The sequence below is a fragment of the Mustelus asterias genome, chromosome 9, assembly GCF_964213995.1.
Source record: "Mustelus asterias chromosome 9, sMusAst1.hap1.1, whole genome shotgun sequence".
Lineage (NCBI taxonomy): Eukaryota > Metazoa > Chordata > Chondrichthyes > Carcharhiniformes > Triakidae > Mustelus > Mustelus asterias.
In genome coordinates, this window is record NC_135809.1 from 34,329,202 (window position 1) to 34,348,743 (window position 19,542).

At 40.3% G+C, this 19,542-nt stretch overlaps 1 protein-coding gene across 3 annotated transcripts in view; it reads left to right on the top strand.

Annotated features, from left to right (window-relative positions):
* The window catches only part of dusp16 (dual specificity phosphatase 16), a 95,835-nt gene that overhangs the window by 17,339 nt on the left and 58,954 nt on the right, over positions 1–19,542 (top strand). The gene's annotated exons all lie outside the window — the stretch shown is intronic.

The window sequence follows — 19,542 nt, forward strand, 5'->3', positions numbered from 1 at the left end:
AAGCAGGAGGAGGCCATTCGGCCCTTCGAGCCTGCTCAGTCATTCATTTTGATCATGTCTAAACATCGAATTCAATATCCTGATCCCCCTTCCCCCACATATCCCTCGATCCCTTTCACCCCAAGATCTATATTTAATTTCTTCTTGAAATCACACAACGTTTTGGCCTCGACTGCTTTCTGTGGGAGTGAATTCCACACATTCACCACCCTCTGGGTGAAGAAATTTCTCCTCGCCTCAGTCCTAAAAGGTTTATCCCTTATCCTCAAACTATTACCCCTAGTTCTGGACTCCCCCCACCATCAGGAACATTCTTTCTGAATCTACCTTGTCTAACACTGTTAGAATTTTATAAGTTTCTATGAGATCTCCTCTCACTCTTCTAAACTCCAGTGAATATAATCCTAACCGACTTAGTCTCTCCTCATATGACAGACCTGCCATCCCCAGAATCAGCCTGGTAAACCTTCGCTGTGCTCCCTCTATAGCAAGGATATCTTTCCTCAGATAAGGACACCAAAACTGCACACAATACTACAAATGTGGCCTCACCAACACCCTATACAATTGCAGCAAAAAATCCCTATCACTATACTCAAATCCTCTCGCTATGAAGGCCAACTTGTAGTTATGGCCTTCTCTAGTCCCGTTATTCCACCGGAACACCTCACTCATCCAAAATAGACCTCTTTGAGCGGTACCCACCCACAAACTGAGGATGTCTAAATTGTCCTGCTTCCCTATCTCTCCTCAAAACACACCGGAGCCACCCCCTCTCCCTCAAATTTGCTTGCACTTTGGATGTTTTATTTATTAAAGGTGGCAGCTAAATGCAAATTGCAGTTATTATTTCTAAATGTGTAGAGCTTTCTCGCACTCACCCAAAAATGGGTAACATTTCTGATGTTGATCAATTGTTGAATGGACAGTCTGCTGTTTGTTAACACTACAGAGTATAAAAATGAAGACTTTAACTGCCATGCAGTTTTACTGCAGAGTTGTACCACGATTATCCATTTGTTTATGGGAAATTATGTGTGCATAGTTTGGACATTGCACCAGTATAAATTACCACAAGCTTTGCGAAATGTGCTGCTAGGCATTGGAAATGGTTATGATTTTGAATTTATGTATAAGGTCACTAGTATGAATAGTTCTCTGAAGAAAAGTGGACTATCGCGTTTTCACTCTTCATCTATTCACCAGATTTAATGACAACTTTGAAATCGAAAGTTACTTTGTTAATAAAACAAAGATAGGCAGCATTGTAAGCAGTGATTGTTTCTTCAGAAGGAACTCTTCAAATGCAGACAATAAAAATAGAACATAACTTACTCCAACTTATAAATCAAAGAAAGGGTTTGATAAAGAAACATCATTACTCCAAACTTGGGGCCTTGCTCTGGGCCAATCCAAGCTCCACACAATTCTACACAGGTTCTTATTTATAGTTGGTCAGCTGACTATTACATCATTCTGTAATTGGTTCCATGGTTTACTGGGTCAGCTGATCCTTACATCTTGGTCACATTACATCCAATACAAAATTGTCACCGGTTACATTCCAACAATGATGGAAGCATAGAATTACAAAGAGATATTGATTAACTGAATGGGAAAAACTGTGACAAATTCTGCTCCTATATCTTATGAACTTATTTCAAAGTAGGCTAATGTGAGGTCAGCTACATTGGACCTAAAAGGAAAGGGCATGGTACTTTCTAAGTGATGAAAAGCTCGAAACAGTGGAGCTCCAAGTAGACTTGGGTGTCCAGATACATAGGTCATTAAAATGTAATGAACAGGTACAGAAAATAATCAAAAATGCCGAAGGAATTCTGGCTTTTATATTTAGCGGTTGATCAAAGTCATGCTTCACTATACAAAACTCTGGTTAGACCACACGTGGAGTTCTGTGATCAATTCTGGGCACCACAGTAGGTGAGTAACTCAGCTCCTGACTCCCAAAGCCTATCCACCATCAAAGGGCACAAGTTAGGTGTCTGATAGAATTCTCCACTTGCCTGGATGAGTGCAGCTCCAACAACACTCAAGAAACATGACACCATCCAGGACAAAGCAACCTGCTAAATTGACACTCCATCCACAAACGTTTACTCCCTCCATCACTGACATGCATCGCCAGCAGTGGGAGAGCAACCTATGGTCATCTGGGACTATGGCGACTTTACCTTTACCATCTACAAGATGCAGTGTAGGAACTTACCAGGGCTCCTTTGAAAGCACATTCCAAACCTATAATTGTTACCATCTAGAAGGACGAGGGCAGCAAACAAATAGGAACGCCACCACCTGTAAGTTCCCTTCCAAGCCATGTACCATTCTGACTTTGAACGATATCATCATTCCTTCACTGTTGCTGGGTCAAAATTCCAAAGCACCCTCTCCCACTGTGGGTGTATCTACACCACATGGACTGCAATGGTTTGAGAAGGCAGCTCATTACCCCCTTCTTGCGATCAATTAGGGATGGACAATAAATGTTGGCTTAGTCAGTGACACCCACTGTGCATGAGTTTTAAAAAAACACCTTAGGAAGAATAAATTGGCTCTGTGAGAATGTGTAGCATACATTTATCTGAATGCAACCTCAAGGCTTAAATTACAAGCGAGGTTACACAAATTAAAATTGTATTCCCTGGAATTTAGTAGTGGTGATTTGATTGAAGATTCCAAAGGATGATGAGTGAATCCTGTCAACCTTAAAATTCCCTATCCTATACCAATCCATGCCAATTATAAGGAAATTCTGAAAAAGCCTAATATGTATTTTATGTTCACCTTGAAGTCAGACTAACCACAACAATCCATTTTGAAAATAACGTTCCATCTTCCATTTTCTAGCTCCTACCTGTCCCATCTTCTGACTTTATGAAAGCTTATTTTGTTTGTGCTGGTACCTTTACTAACCTGTGCATCTACACATAGAATTGCTCTGTTCCTCCACCACATTAATTTCTCCATTTAAGCTGGATTTTGTTTCTCTTTTTATTTGCAAAATATATTAAAATGTTTTGACATTGAACTCCATTTGCTGCTGAGGTGGCCGTCTGTTTGGGTGATAGTCACATCATCACAGCTCATAGAAACAGGTCACCACATTGTTATAGTCTGTGAGAAAACTCCTTTTAGTCCTGTGATTTCTGCCCTTCAAGCATCACTCCATTATTATTTTTGTCATAAGTTTCTTATATGGTACCTTATCAAATGTTCTTTTAAAATCTATATAAACCACGTCCACTAATCCCTTTTGTTATTTCTTCAAATAATTCAACAAGGTTACTGAAGAATGATCTTTTCTGTAGAATGTCATTCTAATTAGATCTGATTAACTCGCCATACTCTTAAATACTTAATGTAATCATCTTATTGAATCATGGATTATTTGTGACTTCTGATCCATGTTGTTTTGATCTCAACTGGACAAGAAAAAAAATCTCCCCTCTTTTTCCCCCTTAGTAACCTAAATAAGAACTGAAATTTATTGTGTAGTAATGAAGCAGCGGTCTTACTAATTGAATTAAAATTATGCACTTTATTTTTAATTTTTAAAAAAAGAAATGCAACAATAAACCTTGAATTTTATACAGAAGGTATTAACTGATAACATTCTCATTGCTGGGAGAGGGTATCTTTTTAATCTTCATTGACTGGTAGATGGCTGAGACATTAGGTTGGAACATTTTTTGACAAGATGCTGTGATGTTAGTGTACCTTTAAGAGTTTTTTTAAATTCATGCTCACAGCCTTGGGTGATGTCATTGTTGGGAGGAGTAAAAACTGCAGCTCAGGTGACAGTGATTTCATTTTCACTTTTGGTTTGGAGCTGTAGGTTGGAGTTGAGTTTTAGAAGGGGCAACATGCTAAAAAGAAGTGTTTTCCCTCCCTCCCTGTTATTTTGAAAATTCTCTTGGTTTCTTGAAGGGTGAAAATCTGTTGTTCTTGGGGGCTGGACCAGAGTCTCTCTGGTGCTTTGGGAAGCTGTCTTGTCTTCAAACTGTTTGAAGTGAATCCAGAGAACTGCAGACTTCAACCAACAGATTCAAGTTTATATTAGTCACGTGAGCATTAGTCTGTGCTGCTTAAATCTGTGAAAAAGGTCTTTTGTCTACGGGAGGTTTTGGTTTTTCTTGGGACAACTTGTATATATTCATTAAGGGTTATACATTATAGTCGTTTTGTTTCTTATTTGTAATTGATAAAAGTTCTTGCTCATTTTCTTGCTATATATGTTAACTATATTCTTAAATAAACTTTGTTTGATAAAAGCTCCCTAGTGGGTCTTTTGAATCACATCTGAAGTGGAATATCTCATGCTTATCCTAGCCAAATTCAAAATGCAAAACTTATGATTCAGGCGGGCTTCATAAACTACCATGGAGTTTCTAACCTGAACCATAACAATGCCAAAACTTAGTGTATTCAATTACGATCAAAGTTTAGGAAAGATTTAAAAAGCTCAATAGTTTTGAAGCTTTTATTTGAATGGAAGGAAGTTTTGTTGGAATCTTAAAAATTCAAGGCCACAAATATTTCAATTCTGATGGATGAACTTCAGTGATCAATCTAATGCAGCATTTTAAGGTCCTGAGTCTCACTGCTTTGCTATCAGAAAACTGTGAAAACGAGACTAACCAATCCCCACATCGACACTAAATTAGCTGATTCTCAAGAAAGAATTTTCAGGCTATAATCATAGAACCGCTACCATGCAGAAGGAGGCCAATCGAGCCTGCGCTGGCAACAATCTCACTCAGTCCCTATACCCATAACCTCAGGTATTTACCCCTGCTAATTCCCTTGACACTAAGGGGCAGTTTAACATGGCCAATCAACCTATCTCACACATCTTTGAAGTGTGGGAGGAAACCAGAGCACCCATTGGTAACCCACGCAAACACAGAGAGAATGTTAAAACAGTGACCCAAGGCTGGAATTGAACCCGGGTCTCTAGCGTTGTGCAGCAGCAGTGCTAACCACTGTGATACTGTACTGCCCTATAGTGTGCTTAGTTCCTTGCAGCAGATGTAATTAGTATATTGTGGGGGGATTCTTGCCTTTTCTGTTTATTAAAGCATAGAAAAACCTTAGTCACACGTTCTGAATTCTTGTTTCACGAGGAGGTCATTTTTAAAAATGCAGTGTATTGTGGAGAATAGTCTTGTTATCTCAATCATGGTCACTTGCAGCTTCCTGGATATGTGTATTCTGTATTTTTGAATGAAAACCTCTGCAGGGTTTCAATTCAGTGGGAAGTCAAAAATTGAATGTCTATTTTAATCGGCCTTAAAATGCCCTGATTTTCTCTTTTTGTTTTCTCAAGGTAATTTGGCACTTGTTTCTGATTCACCATAGGTTAGCTCTATTTTAGCAGGATTGGGCAAAGTTGATCTCACAAAAATAACAAATGGAACTGCCTTAAACCAACAAATTATTGGCAGACGTGTGGTAACCATTTGTGAAATGTCAAGGGTGTGAACTTAAAACCAATATTATTGGGACCGAGACCTAGGTGAACAGCAGTCTTGACTTGTAACTTAAATAATTACTAATGGACAGAATTTAGTAAAACGATTATAAAGATTGGAAGATGCTACCTAGTTAATAAGGCACTTTTGTTTTGGCACATCAGTCTCTCAGTTCATATACACCATTTATATATTTTGTGATTTGTTTTTTGTGGCTTTGCTGTTGTGAAAGGTTGTTTAAGTGCATTGTATTTCATATTTGTATTTTATGATCACTAGGCACTGGATATAGAGGATTATAAAAGTGTAAATATTAAAATGTGGCTTCTGTTCATTATTTCAATCAGCATCCAAAGCCAGCCTCATTGGAAATTATTCTTTCTCTGTTTAGATACTGATGAACTTGCCTTGAATATTCAGCATTTATTTATTATTCAATTTTAAATCTGGAGTTTCTTTCATACACGGTATAGCACATGGCTAGGTTGTTGTAGTTCTCAAACATTTCCAAGGAGATTTCTGATCCCAATTTCTACTGCCTTCCAAAGATATCTGGCTTTATTGACAATGTTTTCGATCTCCTTGGGACGTGGACAAAGATTTGCTTGTCAACAGTGTAATATTTGTGAAGTTGGAGTAAAGATTTGAGGGTAATCGGTAAAAGCCAATCTAGCTGTCCATTGAATTGTCCATAGATATGATGAAGAAAAGGGGCCCAAGCATCTATTTTTAGCCCCCACTTTTCCTCATCTAAAGGGCAACATCATCCAAAGGCATGAACCCTGATATTTATGGGATGGCTTCAGGGATGCCTATCAACCGCAGGTAAGCTTGGAAAGCAGAAGCCTTGCCCCATTTAACAGAAAGCCCTCATTAGTTTTTGTTTAAAACTTTGGCTGAGAGCTGGGCAGGAAACAAATTGAAGGCTGGTTGTTGCTGCGTTCTGAGGCAGCAAGTCCAGGCAATTGAGAAGATTGAAGAAGTAGGCGAGGTGGAGTTGGTACTTGGAATGCAAGCAAGAAGGATCATGGTGCCTTGCTTGCTGGAATCACCTGTTCGTAACATTAGAGACAGATCACAGGGGCTTTGCCTGAGGGGCTATGGGGGGGAAGGATTTCTGCTCCTTTATGCCCCACAGGTATGTTGGAGAAGCTCCTACCAGCTGGATCTGGCAGTTCCTGTCTCCCTTCACCTATCACTTTTCCGGAGATTTGAGAAAACCCAGCCTCCAGCCATTACATTCAAATTGATGATGAAGGTGCGAGCCTCCTGTTTTATTTAAGTGTTAGAAGTGGGGCCCTGTCACTTGGAGCAGGTTAATAGTCCAACTCCAAATAGGCCCCAGTCAAATGTAAGCTTTTATTTAACTCCCTGACACTGACCCACCCATCCTGGGAGTGGTTCAATTAAATACCTCAATGGAATTGCATGCCACATGTATGCTGATAACGTCCAGCCCTCCTATACCTCTCTGTTAAACCACTGAAGATTTCTAATCGTGCTGCCTGTGTCCTGGCCCATCATCCCATCAAATCTGTCCTCACTGAACTATATTGGCTACCAGTCTTCCAGCGCTTCCAATTAAAATATTCTCCTCTTAAGTGTTTAAATCCCATCATGGCCTCACTATCTCTGTAAACTTCTCCAGTGCTACAATTGCAACTCGTCCACATGGCTCCAAATTCTTATTCCTCTAATTCTGGTTTCTTGTGCATCAACCCCATTCCCCTCTATTTGTACCACCATTGGCGATGGTCAACTTTTGAGTTTTGGAATTCCCTCTACACACCTATTCTGCTATTGAGTTCTTGATCCTCCTCTAAGGCCCTTCTTCAAAAATCACTATTTGAATAATTTTTGGTCAGCCTTTCTAATACCCCTTTTTGTGGCTTGACATGACCAAGACCGCAAGAAACTACAAAGGGTCGTGAATGTAGCCCAGTCCATCACGCAAACCAGCCTCCCATCCGTTGACTCTGTCTATATTTCCTGCTGCCTTGGAAAAGCAGCCAGCATAATCAAGGACCCCACACAATCCGGACATTCTCTCTTCCACCACCTTCTGTTGGGGGAAAAAGATACAAAAGTCTGAGATCACATACCAACCGACTCAAGAACAGCTTCTTCCCTGCTGCCATCAGACTTTTGAATGGACCTACCTTTATATTAAGTTGATCTTTCTCTACACCCTAGCTATGACTGTAATACTACATTCTGCACCCTCCCCTTTCCTTCTCCTACGTACTCAATGAACAGTATGCTTTGTCTGTATAGCGCGCAAGAAACAATACTTTTCACTGTAAGCCAATACATGTGACAATAAATCATTCAAAGATGTTTATTTTTTTAACTACTGAGACATTTTTCTACATTAAGACATTACACGTTATATGTGTAAGTTGTCAGCCACAGAGAAGGGTATAAATTGGAATATGCCACCCTTTACTTGATTGGCTACTGTAGAAGCTTCGACCATAATTTTGACTCCCTGCTGTCCAGAATTACAAATTGTTTTTGTAGAGAAAATAAGAATCAATATCTGACGGCAAAAGGATCAGTAACTAGCAGACACACATTTAAGGTAATTGAAAAAGAATCGGGGCAGCAAAAGAAAGATGCTTTTACAATGTGTTGTGATCTGGAATGCACTACCTGAAAGGGTGGTAGAAGCAGATTCAATATTAACTTTCAAAAGGGAAATGGATAAATAGTTGAAGTGGAAAAATTGCAGAGGTATTGGTAAAGAGCAGCGGTGGAACTAATTGGGCTGATCAGCTTCTTTCAGTATCATTCAATGCTTGGATGATTGTTATTTGTAAGCAACTCCACAGTGGATAGCACTGCTGCCTTACAATGCCAGGTACCGGGTTTGATTCCCAGCTTGGGTGACTGCATGCGTTTTTTCCAGGTGCTCCGTTTCCTCCCACAGTCCCAAAGACATGTAGGTTAGGTTCATTGGCCAAGCTAAATTCTCCCTCAGTGTGGCGACTAGGGGATTTTCACAGTAACTTCATTGCCGTTTTAATGTAAGCCTCCTTGTGACTAATGAATAAACTTTAAACTTGTACAAATACCTTGTTTACAAAAGTATGAAAATTAGAATCCAATCATTTTGAATATTCACCATTTCTTTGGTGGTTGAGACTGATGGAGTGGTAATAGGCTGGTGTGGATTTGTCCTGTTTTTCGTGATGGGGCATTTGTGGACATTATTCCACTCTGTCAGGTAGATGCCAGTGTTGTGGCCGTACTGGAGTAGCTCGGCCAGAGGCACAGATATTTCTGGAACACATTTCTGGGATGTTGTTGGCACCTATAGCCTTGTTCAGCACATCTAGCCATTTCTTGATATTTTGTGGTTTGAATCTAATTGGCTGAAGACTGGTGTCTGCCAAGGTCGGAATCTCAGGAAGAGGCCAAGATCCATAATGCACTGCACCTGGTTGAAGGAAGCCATTGCTTCAGCCTTGTATTTGCTTTCTCATGATTGTACCAAGACACAGTTAGTAATTGAACAACATTGAGCAGTACACAGCTCAAGTAGACCTAGCACCCAGATTTCAAGGTAACGGCAACATAGAACATAGAACAGTACAGCACAGAACAGGCCCTTCGGCCCACGATGTTGTGCCGAGCTTTATCTGAAACTAAGATCAAGCTATCCCACTCCCTATCATCCTGGTGTGCTCCATGTGCCTATCCAATAACCGCTTAAATGTTCCTAAAGTGTCAACAGCGCTGAAACATTTGCACAAAGAGCTAAATTAGCAATCAATCGAGTCAACGGGCGTCTGCAGTACTGCCACATCCAGTCCGATGAATGGTGAGATGAAACTCGCAGCCCTTGACATCAAGGCAAAACTGAATTTAATGGGATTTGGGGGGAAATCTCTCCATTGGTTGAAATCGTATCTAGGACAAAGGAATATGGTTGTGGTTATTGGAGTCTGTTCTTCAGTGTGATGTCTGAGGCCTAATAATGTTCAGCTGCTTCATCAACAACCTTTTCTCCAGCATAAAGTCAGTAGCTGTGAAGTTTGCTGACGATTGCACGGGTATTCAGTTCCATTCGCAATTCCTCATAAAATGAAGCAGTTTTTGTCTGCATGCAGCATGACCTGGACAACATTTAGGGTTGAGCTAGGCAGTGACCACCTTGAACAAGAGGCCATTCAACAGCATTACCATCATGTAACCCCCGCATCCTTGAGAGTCACTACTGATCAGAAACTAAATTGATCAGCCACATACATACTGTGGCTACAAAAGCAGGTAAGAGTCGGTGAATGAGTTGCCTCCTGACTCCTGCCTGTCCATCTTTTAAAGGACAATTCAAGAGTGTGATAGTATTCTGTTCACTTGCCTAGATGAGTGCAACTCCAACAACACTCAATGAAACTTGACACCATCCAGGACAAAGCAACGTGCTTGATCTGCACCCCAACCTCCACCTTAAACGTTCACTACCTCCACCGCCATCATGGAGTGGCAGCAGTGTGTACCCGACAAGATGGCTTGCAGCAACTTGCTACGGCTTGTTTGACAGAATCTCCCAAACCTGCAACATCTAACACCTAGAAGGAGAGGGCAACAGGCTCATGGGAACTCCACCACCTACAAGTTCCCCTGCAAGTTACACACTATCCTGATTTTGAAATATATCATATTCCTTCACTGTCGCTGGCTCAAAATCCTGGAACACTCTGCCCAGTGGCATTCTGGATCAACGCCCTCCACACAAGTACAGCAATTCAAGAAGGTGGCACACCACCACCTTCAGGGCAGTTAGTGATGGACAATTAATGCTTGCTTTGCCCACATTACTAAAAGTTAAAAATTAGCTCCATGATATGATGAAATACTGGTTATACATCTACCACTGGGAGCAATTTGATAAATGAACAGTATCATTCAGCTGTTTTCACATATTAGAGTGTGATTAACGGTATAGTTTAAGTCTGTTTTTGGTCGTAACGTAATGGTACAAAATGTTAAACAAGCTTGTGAACTGTTTTGGCTAATCACTGAAAATTTCAACCAAAGGATTGTACACACTTTGATGCATGTGGAAGAATTTTGTGTTACAACTGAGTGATAAGTTATAACAGTGTAATAATGTAGTTTTCAAAATGAGAATGGGAGTCTACAGCACAAAGTTGCTTGAATTCTTGGGAATTCCAAGGAATGGAATGCACATTTGATAAGGGGTTATATAAGAGGAGTGTTGATACAATTAAGGTCACTAATGTTAAAGGGAATGTGAGAGCATGATTTGGAAGTTGCTGCGGACCGAAAAGAGTACAGGTAATTGGTTAATGGGTGATTTTCAGACTGGAGGGACATAACCAGCACCATTCCTAAGGGTTGTGTGGGTGTGTGCACCTTTCTACTATCTCCTGCCTTGTGAAACATCTTCAGTCACATTGCTAAGTTAGAAGTATCTTCTAAATGCACATTCTTGTTTAATACGAATGTTGGAAGTATCGTTTATAGAAAATAGTCTCAAATTATAAATTAATGTATATTTATCTTCAATGTTCTCGTGTAATTTTTTTGGAGATACTGACTCATCTCGGGTCTGGTTTTAAGGGCACGAGCAAAATTTATCCAGTTTGTCAATCTTCGTGAGTCTGCTGAAGCCAAGAAGATCAATCAGTTGCTGAACCCTAAATGTGAACTTCAATCTATCCCTGGTCAAGGGGTGGCACAGTGGTTAGCACTGCTGTCTCACAGCGTCAGGGACCCAGGTTAGATTCCCAACTTGACTGACTGTGCAGACTCCGCACAGTCTCACCATGTCTGCGTGGGTTTCCTCCGGGTGCTCCGTTTTCCTCCCACAGTCCTAAAGACATGCTGGTTAGGTGGATTGGCCATGCTAAATTCTCCCTCAGTGAACCCGAACAGGCGCCGGAGTGTGGCAACGAGGGGATTTTCACAGTAACTTCATTGCAGTGTTAATGTAAGCTTACTCGTGACACTAATAAATTTTATGTATTCGGGCATAAAGGCAAAATACTGTGGAAGCTGGAATCTGAAACAAAAACAGAAAATGCTGGAGAAACTCAGCAAATCTGACAGCATCTGTGGAGAGAGAATGGAGCCAACATTTCAAGTCAGGATAACCCATAAGTTTCTCCAGAATTTTCTGTTTTTGTTAGCTATTCAGGCATGCTTTCCACCAGAGATCACTCGTTAGAAGTCAGCAATATGCGCTCTGTTTACCCCTTTTAGCACCCCAGGGGCAAGTGAAGACAACTGCAGTACTCCTATCCTCGCCTTAGCTGACAATAGCTAACTTACCATAGACTAATGATCAAACCTGGTACTTTACCTTGGTCTGTTGGCAGGTTGGTAATTTATCCATCGAGCTGCAAGAAAATTTGCAAATTTGTGTTTATTGGCGAAAATTAATTTATTTTAAATTGGTATGAGTATTAAACAGCATTATGACAGTAATTTGGGGTATTGCTTGAAACAAGACCACAAGTGTAAAGCTATCTCTTATGGTAACTGTAATAATTGTGATAAGTCAAAACAAAAAAAAATGACCTTTGTACCCTTTTAAGAATACAGAAGGACTTTCTGTTTTTCTGTTCGAGTCAATAGGACAAAAGGTTACTTGAGTTTAAATGGAGACAACAATTGGCTGGCTGTTTTCAAGGGAAAATATATAGTTTGACCTTCACCCTTGGCAAAATTTTAAATTGTCATTTAAACTAACACTTCCTCAGTTAGCCAGATTGTCATAAATCAGTTAAAAGGTCTTATTGAATCAACTGATGTTGAATAATTTTTTGGCATTTTAATCTTGTTGCAGTTGATTTGAGTAGCATTCCGTAAAAGAGTTGAAAACATTTCCAGGAAGCCAAGGACAGCTCTCTCTGTTTTCAAATATCTTTTGTTAGTAAGAAACCACATTAGTAAAATGTTACCTTTTTTATAACCTATATTTGGTTTTTAATTTTTGATTTGTTTGTCCAAATTTTTATCAGTGTCAAAAAAATCCATCCTGACTTGATCAAAATATGCTATGTTAAAGATAATGGAACACTGGGACAGGCGTACTGAACCTAATGGTCTTGTTAAAAATCTAGTGCACAAATGTCAATGCACACGTAAGGATCGCCTTTTTTTTTTGAAAACAAATAGTAACTGAGGGAAAAACCAAGAGAAGAAAAATAGTAATTTAATACATCTCGTAACGGGTTTCTGATTATGTGCTCTATTCTTCCCCCATCTCCATTTTTTTTGTTAGCAACACTCTATGAGAAATCACAACATGGAGGCCTGGAATTTATAGCACATGAAGGAAAGGCAGACTGGAGTTCCCACCAGACCACAATCTCCTATGTCGTTCTGGCAAACAAATGAATGATATTAGCAGAGGCCAAGGGGTAGCTGCTCTGGATACACAACTGTCATGGACAAAATTTATGAGTTCCTTTTTATTGCCAAATATCAGTATATTTGTATATGAAAGGCATGTGTTTTCTTACCCTCAAAGAGTTTGCCCAATTTAAATAATCTCAGCAACAAGCTTTTAGGGAGTTTTTTTTAAAAAAAGGGATATTTATTATCACATACTTGCCCTGGATTTTTAAAACACGATGTCTCACTCACTCAACACACAAAGTTTAGATACAGAAGAAGTAAAACACTACTACAATTTATGATTGTCTGTCTCTTTCATGGCAGGCCTGTAGTTTCTTAGATGATTTGATACTTTAATTGAAGTGAAGATCTTGTAAATCAGAGGATTCTCACTAAGCAGCAAGGATCTTGTGGAAGGTCAAGGATTTGAGGTCATCACGAAGCGTGTTTTGCCTGGTTTGCAGTTTTGGAAATGGAGGCAAGACAATGTTGTAACAATTCCAATCAGCAATCTAGGTGATGGACTGGAGCAGAGGTCTGAAATTCAATTACGCGGAGTTAAAATTGTGATACTTTTGTTTCAGCTCAAGGCACTGGGGCAGGAGAGAAACCGAAAGAAGTGGAATGAGCTTATGGCTGTGGCTGAAATAATTTGTCATCAGATTAACAATTAAGGAGCCATTTTCAAATGGCTACATTTTCTGCCAATGCTGTGCATGCACAGTTGTATGCTGATGACAGGCCTGGGTTAATGGCCGCCGTATTTTTAGGGGGCGTTGTGTAGCCATCATTGGCAGCAGGAGTAGAGAATGATGTGAGTTTCTGTCCTAGACTGACACTGATGGATTTTGGATATTCCACTTACAGGGGTATGAAGGCAAGGATTTGCATACGGAAAACTAAAATCTTTTCCTGGTGGGATATTTTACTACAGTTATGTTGGTCAGTGTTTCTAAACGCTGCCTCATTAACCCAGTAATGTACGTGTATTGTAGGCAGTTGTGAATTTGCCTTGTTTAATACTCACTGCAATGTACAATGCACTTATATTACTAGGAAGGTGAGACAGAGTTCAGAAAAACTGACCAGTGTGACTGCAGCAAAATATCCCACAAGGAAAAGACTTTAGTCTACCGTTTGCAAATCCTCCCCATCCCCTTCTGCCATTCCGAGTTCCAGGCTGTAGACTCCAGCAGTAACATAATTGGATTTCTGCACAATCACATCCACTGTACATGGGCAAATGGGTATTGGCAGCCATCTTGTGTGACCATCATGTGTTGGCAAGAGACACTGTTTTCTAATCAGCCACCTTATTAATAATCTTCCTTGGTACAAAATGTGCAGATGTTGTAGTCAGTTTCATCCAATTTGTTCAATAATTTATTTTTTGTACAACCGCAATTTGTGTTCACATTGTGAAAACTTGATGGTTGCCATTTAGAGATTTTTTTAAAAAAATGCTTTTTTGAAGCCCGAGAACTCTAATCTCTGCAGATTCAGCTGTAGGTAAGAGGAAGGATAAGAGAAATGCATATATAATGTGCGTTTATGTGTTACAGTTTTAGCATTGCGCATTATTTGAAGATGAGCTGGGTTTTTATATTCCTACAGGAACACGATGCTAAAATAGGATTGTAAATTTTTAGCATTTAAAGCAATTTGCAAAATAAACTTAATGCTCATGTAGGGATTCACATTTAATATTGTAAAAATCCGCAGACAAATGAAAACCACATGGTATGGGTAATTACTTTTTGTTTAATTTTGAAACATAAGGTTTAACTTAAGGTCTGACCAGTCTCTACTGAGAGAGGTAGCACTAATTCCAAACTAGCCCAATTTTCCTACCTGGCCCAATGCAGTGGACACTTTCGGAATGCCCAACTTTTAAATCTATGCACTTCGAATGCCTACAGTGCAGATGGAGGCCATTTGGCTCATCAAGTCTGCACCATCTCTCTGACAGAGCATCTTATCAAGGCCCATCCCCCTGCTGTTTCCTCGTAATCCCACATATTTATCCTGCTAATCCCCCTAATCTACACATCTTGGGACATTAAGGGACCATCGAGCATGGTCAATCGACATAATCCACACATCTTTGGACTTCCAATTTATAAAAGGAAGTCCATGAGAAGGGCCGATTTTTAAAATTAACACATGTACGGAGCCACAAAGTATATTTGCTGAAAGGTGTGAAGTTCTGGATTTGAGAAGGTAAATCTGTGAGAGAAGAAGCCTGTACAGTTGAAAGATTTGATGACTGAGTCGTCTTAGTGATTTTGTGATTTCTTTTTCACAAATGTTGTTAGGGACTAGGATGCATTTTTATGAATGGAAACCAGCACAAAGCCTGAAAAAATATACTGGAGGCACTTGTTTAACTAGTGTTATGATGATTGTCAGTTGTTCATCAGTAGCTTTTTAGCGAATGGATTTTTTAAAGAATGAGGTACTAAATGATTTGGAAGGTAGTGGTTTGTGTTTTGTGAATGGTATGTTTTGTCTCAAACGTTTCCCACGCAACCTTTTGTTCTGCATGGGCCACTTTTTCTCTACAGACATGTACTGGATGCAAAACAATTATGTGGGTACATAGCACAGTGCATCTGTAAATAATATTTGACAGAGTTGCTAAAGACTGTGTAAGTAGCACAATTTCATAATGTAAAATGATGGGAATGACTTGCAAACTCTAGATCTATATGAATGACAAAGGGAGAAGTAGCAAGGGATGGAACAAGTTCTCCAGTGTAATTTCAGCACAAGAAGTGAAACTGTTTTGTATTAAATATACTACTGATTATTTTGAAATCACTGTCGTAATTCAGGCAATGGATAGGCTTTTATATCAACATATTAATGTCTTTTGCTACAGTTATCTTATAACAGTCAATCTGTTTTTCAATACTTAACTTTTTTACATGGTTCTTTCTGCTGCTTTCCATAAGCAAAATTATATTTGGCATTCTATCTAATAATTTGCACAAATCTTTTGAAATTATGCCCTTGTCCCTGAACAGCAATATTTGTGCTTTATATGTCTGAAATGTTTAGTTAAAGCACACAATGTGCATTTTATTTCCTTAAAAAAAGAGATAACATGGTGCTTAAGTGAGAGAAGGGAGAAAATGGCAGAATGTAAGAGGTAGCATGGAGCAATTCTGAAACAGAAAGATTGGAAAGTTTGTAGCGGAGTCCATGAGAATGTCTGAGAGGAGAACAGCAACTGGGGGACATCGGAGTGGGATAAGATTGAGCCGGAGTAAGCGGGAGTGACATAATATTTGATTTTGGTTTCCTGAGGGTAGGGGAGTTGTCTGTATAAAATTTAAAGTTGAGACTGGGCGGGAGTGGCAAATCATCAGTTTTGGGGTATGTGTTGAACTGGGAATTCGAAGAGCAGGCCATGTAGTGGGCTCAGTTATTGGATCAGCCCTGCAATAGGATTGTGCATTCAGTGTATGCATTGTGATGGAACCTGAGTGGTGCAGTTATGATGTGTTGGTCTGTTTAGGGTAGAACATTGAATCACATTTGGGCGGGTTGGGTTGTGAAATACTAGGGAAGGGTGTATATGAGTTGAAAGCATGGTCGATCTTTCAAGAGCCCAGTCAACCCTCCCCGCCAACATTTGGGGACGTGCCAAAATTGGGAGAACATGTACCAGCCTGATATAGTTGTATGTTGACTTCTATCAGACTCTTCCTCCACTATCCCTGGGAATGTTTGTTTTCCCAGCACATGACAAACCAAGCAGAGGTGCCACCACAATTGTATACAGTCAGGAAGAAGTGGCCCTGGGAACCCTCAACATTGACCCCAAGCCCCATGAAATCTCATGGAATCAGGTCAAACATGGGCAAGGAAACCTTCTCCTGATTACAACCTACTGACCCACCATGTTGAACACCTCATGGAAGACACATTGACGATAGCAAGGGCACAGAATAAACAGTGGGATGGGTGATTTCAGTGTTCCTCACCCAAGGGTGATTTGATAACCGTATTACTGACCACACATGTCAACTCCTGAATGATGTAGCTGCCAGACCAAGTGTCCAGTAGGTGGTGAGAGAAGGAAAACCTCATCCTTGCTGAAGCACCTGTCATTGACAGTGTTGCGACCTGTGGTGGGAGCGACCATCATACAATCCTTTCGAAACAAAATCCCATCTTCACACTGAGCATACCCTCCATCCTGCTGTGTGCCAACACCTCTATAATGGTATAGGTTCAGATCAGATCTAGAGCATCAAAATGATGATCCATGATCCTGCAGCTGAATTGTATTCCACAATCTCTAACCTTATGTCTGGCATGTTCCTCACCCTATCATCAAGCTAGAAATCCATTCCTGGTTCCTTAAGGAGTGGAGCAGAACATGCAAAACCAACAGTAGGCTTACCTCAAAATGACCAGATACAAGACTATTCCTGATAAACCGTGGCAGTAGCATGTTAGAAACAGAAATAATTCCACAGCCATTATCTCAGATTAAAGTTCTGCAGTCCTGCTACATCCAACTGTGAATGATTTGATTTGATTTATTATTGTCACATGTATTGGGATACAGTGAAAAATATGGTTTCTTGCGTGCTATACAGACAAAGCATACCATTCATAGAGTACATAGGGGAGCAGAAAGGGGGAGGGTGCAGAATATAGTATAAGAGATTGAAATAGGGCATTATTAGAGAGTTTAAAAGAGTTAGCGTAGAGTTTTAAAAGCATAGAACGAAAGTAAAAGATAGAATTAGAGGGTTTGTTGGGGACAGCTCGCAAGAAGTCACCTCGCTCCGGCACCTTCTTTATTCAAGTCTTCAGGGATTAATCCTGTTGTAAACTTTAAAGATAAGAGTCTCAAAGTCTACTGAAACTTTGAAGTTGCCTGATGATTATTTCATTTGGGCCTTTGGGTTCATTGTTTTTCATCTTATTTATCGCTATTCTTACTTTCATGATCCTTGGACCACCCATATTTATCTTGATTGTTGTGGGCAATGGTGGTGGACAGTTAAACTAATGGGAGGAGGAATCTCCATGAGTATCCCCAACCTCACTGTTAGCAGAGACCAGTTTGTGAGTGCAAAAGACAAGGCTGAAGCTTTTTCAGATATCTTCCAGCAGAAGCGCCTGGTGAATTTTCCACCTAGGTCTCCCCTGTGCCCCATAGCTTCAAAGATGTCAATCTTCAATCAATTTAATTCAGCCCATGTGATATCAGGAAATATCTGAAGGAACTGGATACAATAGAGATTATGAACCATACAACATCCTGACAGTAATGATGAAACTTGTGCTCCAGAACTAGCTTCATCCCCTTGTCAAGCTGTTGCATGATGGCTACACCATTGGCAACTGGAAATTTGCTTGGGTATGTCCTGTCCCCAACAATCACAACAATTCCATCTGATCAATTACTGTTCCAATGGTCTGCTGTCCAGCATCAGAAAGGTGCTTGAAAGTGTTGTTGATGGTGCTATTAGGGTAATAGTTACTTATGAAAAACATGCTCACTGATGCTTAGAACAACTTGGCTTCAGATCTTGTTACAGTCTTTGTGCAGGTATGGACTAAAGAGCTATGTTCCTGAGAAAAGGTGAGAGTGGCTGCGCTTGACATCAAGGAAGTATTTGATTAAGTGTGGCATCAAGGAATCTTAGGGAACCGAGGGTTAAATCTCCATCGGCTAGAATCATACTTAGTGCAAAGGAAGGTGACGGCTCTGGTTGTTGGAGACCAATCATCTCAAACCCAAGACATCGCTGCGGGAGTTCCTCAAGGCAATGTTCTAGGTCCAACCATCTTCAGCTGTTTCATCAATTACCCTCCTTACGTCATTAGATCAGAAATGTGGGGATATTCACCAATGATTCCAGAGTGTTCTGTTCTATTCACAACTCCTCAGATATTGGAGTAATTTACATCTGCACTGAGCCAGACCTGGACAGCATTTGAACTTGGACTGATGAATGGCAAATAACATTCATGCCACTCAAGTGCTGGACGATCTCTGACAAGAGGATGTCTAACCACCTCTTTCTTGTCATTCAATGGCATCATCATTCAGTGACACCTTTGAATCCCTTGCCATCAACATCCTGGGGGTCACCACTGACTAGAAATGGAACAGGACCAGCCACATAAATACTGTGGCTAATGAGCAGGACAGAGACTAGGAATTCTGTGCTACATGTCTCATTTCCTTACCCCATACAACCCTCCCCACCCCTCCCGCCCAAATGTCTTTCCATCATCTACAAGGCACAAGTCAGGTGTGTGATGGAATACTCTCCACTTGCCTGGATGAATGCATCTCCAACAACACTCAAACTCAACATCAACCAGGACAAAACAGCTTTATTGTTGGGCACCCCATTCACCAGCTTAACCATTCATTTCCTCCACCACCATCGAATTCTCACTGAAGTGTGTGTCTTGTACAAGAAGCATGAAGCAACTTGCCAAAGTTGTTTGATAACAGTTCCCTAAGCCACCTCCTATCTAGAAGGACAAGGCCACCAGGTGTACAGGAACACCACTATTTTCAAATCTCACAACATCCTGACATGGAAATATATCTGTGTTATACATTGTTGCTGGATCAAAATCCTGGAACTCCTTAACTTAGTAGCACCAAGGGAATACGAGTGCCTTCACCACACAGACTGCAGTG